Source organism: Ambystoma mexicanum, chromosome 7q (assembly GCF_040938575.1).
Source record: "Ambystoma mexicanum isolate Mex_15411 chromosome 7q, UKY_AmexF1_1, whole genome shotgun sequence".
Lineage (NCBI taxonomy): Eukaryota > Metazoa > Chordata > Amphibia > Caudata > Ambystomatidae > Ambystoma > Ambystoma mexicanum.
This window is the reverse complement of record NC_090941.1, coordinates 1,082,106,796-1,082,112,795: the sequence shown is the minus strand read 5'-3', so window position 1 is coordinate 1,082,112,795 and position 6,000 is coordinate 1,082,106,796.

Here is a 6,000-nt window from a genome sequence, read left to right as displayed (position 1 = left end):
TGTTGAATCTGGAGAGCACTGGAGGAACAGTACCAAGAGGGTAAGAAGCTACAGAAAGAAATAAGCAGAAAGGAAGGAGCAACCCAATAATAAATGCCAAGACTGAGAAAAAGGGCAAAAGAAAGCAAGGTAAAGTGTAAGCGAATAAGCGCCTACAAGAGAGCAACAATACCCATGAATCAAACGCAAGGAAAGCTAATAGAAATCTTACCGAATGGTGGGTAAATGAAAAACAGAAGGCAGAGTGGATCAGTGAACCTCGGAAGCACCGGAGAGTAAGTAAGGATTAGAGGAGGAAGGTAAGAAGGTGGAGCAAGGGAAAGCGTCCAAGAGCAGTGCAGGAAAATGAAAATAAACAGTGCCGGTAACTCAAACGGCGTGTGGAGAAGGAGGGAACCGGCTGAAAGCAAGACGCCAAAGCGCAGCTGAAAAGAAAGTAACAGAAACAAACGGGCATGTAGAAATGCACGGAAGAAGAAGAATAAACAATCACAAGGGCGAAAGAGGAGGCCAATGAATGCACGAAGGAAAAATCTGGTACTGCGAGAGAACCAGAGAGCGAGGAACCGCAACACAGTTGCAACGTGCTGGGGGGCGTGGCTTCCATAAATTTAAATGGAGGAGTATGTAACCATTAGACAGAAGAGAAAAGGTAGAAACAGGAGTTAACGGAACCTCCAATGGGACCACATCTTCCATTGATCTCTCTTCATAACAGTATGCCCCCTTCTTGGGGCAACGGACCCGGGTATACTCGGATGAAGGGCATTGAACCGGTGTAAACATCTGGGGGCCGCAATGTTGATTACTGGTTCCCAAGAGTCTTCTGTCTGAGAGTATTCTTTCCAGCAAACCAAGTACTGTAGTCTACCTCTCTAGTAGTGGGAGTCCAGAATTCTTTCCACCTCATAGAATTCCGGATCTGGCTTCTTGTTCCTTAACTTAAAGAACTTCTTCCGATGGTGGGGATCCGTGAGGTAGGTCTTTAACAATGAGGAATGAAAGACCGGGTGGACTTGGCTGAGCTGGGGAGGTAGCCTCATTCGAAAGGCCACCGGATTGATGCGGGCCGTGATAGGAAAAGGTCCCTAAAACTTAGGGGCCAACTTGGAAGGATGAGACCATATAGGTAGGTACTTTGTCGAGAGCCAGACCTCTTCTCCCACCTGCCAATTTGGGGTCTGAGTGCAATGAGCATCTGCTTGGAGCTTCTATCGGAGGCGACTCTCCTGTAAATTGGTGATTGAATTCTTTTGCGCCCTCGTAATATCTTCGAGGAGAGAGTCCACATTGGGTATAAAAGAACTGTAAAAGCTACCTAGGAGAAAGGAATGAGGATGATGACCAAAAACATAGAAGAAGAGAGACATCTTGATGGCAGAATGAACGGTATTATTATAGGAAAATTCCGCCATGGGGAGGAGAGATACCCAATTGTTCTGTTGTTCGTTGGTGAAGCAACGCAGATATTGGTCCATGGTTGCGTTGAGTCGCTCTGTTTGTCCTTTGGATTGAGGTGATATCCAGAGGTGAGAGCTTGTTCTACTCCTAGAAGTTCACATAAGGTCTTCCAGAATGCTGAAATAAATTAAGAACCCATGTCTGAAAGGATAGTTTCTGGGAGGCCATGGAGGCGTACCACGTCTCTCACAAATACCTGTGCCATTTCAGGGGCAGAGGGAACTCTCTTTAAGGGTGTAAAATGGCTAATCTTGTTGAAACTGTCTATGGTGACCATGATCGCCGTACATCCCTCTGACATGGGAAGATCCACCACAAAATCTGTAGAGACATGAGACCATGGTGTTGTGGGTAGTCTTGGTTGATGCAACAAACCCGCTGGTTTTGATGTAGGCCCCTTACTTCTGGCACAGATGGGGCAAGATCGCACATATAGCTTGATGTCAGTAAGCATGTTAGGCCACCAGAACATTCAACTGATGAGATCAGAGGTGACCGTGACACCCTTGTGCCCCGCTATCCGTGACTCATAACCCCAATGAAGGACCCATGCTCGCAACTTGGTATCAGGAATGAATAATCTTCCCTGATAGAACCATAAGTCTTCCTTTGTGGTCAATCGGTTTAGTAGACTTCTGGGAAGCGGATTCAGTGCTCCAGGAGAGGCCTTCTAGACATCTAGCAAGAATTTCGAAATTACATGTTTAAATCAAACCTCTGGAAACAATACTTCACCTTCAAAGGGCTGATTAGTGAAAGAGATAGGACTGTGAGATAAACTGTCTGCTAGAATTTTCTTACTGCCGGGGCTTGGCGGGAATTCCTGCACTCCACTTGCTGTAGCACCTTGAGATTTCTGTGGTCGGTGCGTACCTCGAAGGGATGTCTCGACCCTTGGAGAAGATGTCTCCATTCAGAACAGGCCTGTTTGATGGCCAATAATTCCTTTTCAATTACAGAGTAATTTTTCTCGCTAGGAGTTAGAGTGCGAGAGAGATAGGTGATTGGGTGATCCACTCCGTTATGATCTTGTTTAATCACTGCTCCCAAGGCTCCAGCGGAGGCATCCATCTCAACTATAAAAGGCTGACTCTGATCAGGCTGTTTAACGATGGGTGCCGAAAAAAAGGCTTTCTTCAGGCCGGGGAAAGCCTGTTCCGCTGAAGAATTCCATTAAAAAAAAGGAACATCCTTCTTTAGTAAAGCTGTGATGGGCAACACCCGCTCTGAGAAGTTGATGATGAATCTTCTGTAAAAATTTGAGACACCTAAGAAGGCTTGCACCTCCTTTACATTAGAAGGAACGAGCCAAGCAAGTGTAAGCGAATAAGCGCCTAAAAGAGAGCAACAATACCTGTGAATCAAACCCAAGTAAAGCTAATAGAAATCTTACCGAATGGTAGGAAAATGAAAAACGGAAGGCAGAGTGGCTCAGTGAACCTCGGAAGCACCGGGGAGTAAGTAAGGATTAGAGGAGGAAGGTAATAAGGTGGAGCAAGGGAAAGCGAGCAAGGGCAGTGCAGGAAAATGAAAGTAAACATTGCCGGTAACTCAAACGGCGCGTGGAGAAGGAGGGAACCGGCTGAAAGCAAGACGCCAAAGCGCGGCTGAAAAGAAAGTAACAGAAACAAACGGGCATGTAGAAATGCATGGAAGAAGAAGAATAAACGATCACAAGGGCAAAAGAGGAGCCCAATGAATGCACGAAGGAAAAATCTAGTACTGCAAGAGAGTCAGAGAGCGAGGAACCGCAACACAGTTGCAATGCGCTGGGGGTGCGTGGCTTCCATAAATTTAAAGGGAGGTGTATGTAAACTTTAGACAGCAGAGAAAAGGTAGAAACAGGACTTAACCGAACCTACAACGGGACCACATCTTCCATTGATCTCTCTTCATGACACAAGGATATGTTAATGTTAAAGGATATTTGTACCACACACTCTCACAACCGGAGTGGTCCCCTGGCGCTCTGGCGGCTCTGAAAAAGGGACGGGGGTGAGTTAGTGGGAATAAGCTGGAAAAGTGCAAAAGAGCAGTCATGTGCTGTTGGCAGCCTCAGCCCGTTTGGTCCGTTGACTGGGCTTGGAATGTTTTATGGTTGGTAGTCATTGTGTGCTGTTGCGCGAGTCTACGGCCCTCATTACGAGGTTGGTGGTAGTCATGGCGCTATTTTGCGCCATGACTATCACCAATAACGGTATCATGTCCGGTTTGGTGAGATGGGGATTTACCGGTCCAGTCCGACCTTGGTGGGACCGTTAAGTCCCCATTCACCAAACCATTCCCCATTCCCATTGAGCCCCCATATGGCTCAATGGGAATGGGTAGGGCGCAAATAACGGGCTGGCATATGCCAAGCCCGTTATTTGCGCCCAGGTCCCTTAACGGGTCCCATCCTTAACACCAGGTCAGACCTGGCGTTAATGAAGGGATCCGCAAAGGGACCTCATAGTAGGGTGGTAAGGGATTACCAGCACCGGTCTCCTTACCCATGCCCAGTATCCCTTACTGCCCCTCTCGGAATGAGGGCCTATGTGTTTGTTTTGTTTTTGCAGTGTAGTGAAGTTTGTGCGGATTGTTGATGTTTAGAGATGATCCATCAGATAATGAAGTAGTATTTGAGATGAGTATTACATATTGGATCAGAATATAGAGAAGGGAAATCTGACAGCGGATGGTGATAGTATGGCAGTGCCCAGAACTTTTTGATGAAGACATGGAAAAAGTGCCAACCTCTTTGTGGACTACAGGCCCCTATGACATAGGCATATTGAGGGGGAAGTTCAGATTAAGCTTAAACCAGGTATAATTATACCTCGAGCAAGGCAGTACCCAATGTCTTGAGAGGCGGATGAGGGTATTTTTAATACTATATCGAGCGTGATGGAACAAAGTATCTTGGTGACGTCAGAGTCACCATGTAATAGGGTTGTTTATCCTTTGAAAAAATCAAAGGGAGGATCGTGGAGATTAATTCAGGACATGAGACCAATTAACCAGATTGTGGAGGGAGAGTTTCCTCTAGTTCCAAACCTGCAATGTTTTTACATAGTATTCCCACAGATCCATGATATTTCACAGTGATTGACTTGAAAAATGCATTTTTCTCAATCCCGTTGCATAAGTATTCCCAAGATCTTACATCATTTACATTTCGTCAGACTATGCTGAAGAGTACTCATTTGCCCCAAGGATACTGTGAGTCTCCATCGATCTTTAAAAGGGTCCTGCAGATAGACCTAAGCAATATTGATTTTCATAGTGTTGTGCTGCAATACGTAGATGACATTTTAGTTTGTAGCACAACAGTAGAAGAGTGCAGACGAGATTTGATTCAATTAATGACTATACTAGCAGACAAGGGATATAAAGTAGATAAGGAGAAATTGCAGTATTGCCAAGAAGAGATGTTGTAAATAGGCCAGTTAATCTTGCATGAGAGAAAGAAAGTTACACCTGAAAGAGATGAGGCAATTATGAAAACACCCAAACCGCACACGATAAAGCAAATGCAGCAGTTTTTAGCATTGTGCAACTATGTTAAGCATGGGTATTTGATTATAGTTCATATACAAGACCCCTTTTGCAGTTTCTGAAAAAAGCACAAGCAAACAAGTAACAATGCACTGAGGAAATGGAGGAAGGGTTTGAAGAATTTATAAACAATGTGTACAGCTCCAGTTTTAGGAATTCTGAATTATTCTGACGAGTTTGTCTTGTTTTCACACACAAATGTGACTGTTATGACAGTGGTGCTCACACAGAGGACCACATTGGTATAGAAACCTCTGGCATACTATAGTGGGATTCTAGACCCAGTTATGAGAGGACATTTTCCTTGTGAACAATCGCTGGCAGCAGCCGTGTTCGCTATTGAGAAGTCTACACGCATTGCAATGGGGTGTTCCATGACTTTATTTGTTGAGTATGCTCTGTTGGCTATTTTGGAAAAACAGAAAGGTACATTTACGTCTCAGAGGGCTTCTGCATATGAGGGAGTTATCCCAAATCCAGTAAGCAAAATAGTCAGATGTAAAATAGTGAACCCTGCCATGTTTGTAGCCAAACCTTTGGCAGTGGATGAGCAAATGCATGATTGCGCCTATTAAGAGGAATTTCACGATGAGATACTATGGGTGAAGGAGAACGCTTTATCAGAGGGGGAGATACTCTTTATTGACAGGTCTTCAAAACTTGAACAAACCGATGCAGAGAGGCATTCAGGTTCAGCTTCGGTAAGGCACAGAGCTCATGGGGAATTTCAAGTAGCAGTAAGTGCAAGACTACCGTCTCACTTTTGAGCACAGGCAGCAGAATTAGTGGCACGTGTTGTTTTTATCTCACACAGGAACGAAGCCACAAATAAAACGGCCAAAAGGGTTGTATATTGACCTGATATTTCAAGTTTTGATACTGTAGATATAAAAGAAAAGATGGTCATGATTGTGATTGTGAATAAAGCATTTAATCACTTGGCATTAATTGGAAGTTTACGGCAGTGCTCCACAGGAAGTAAAGGAGCTGTGGACATGCAGGGGG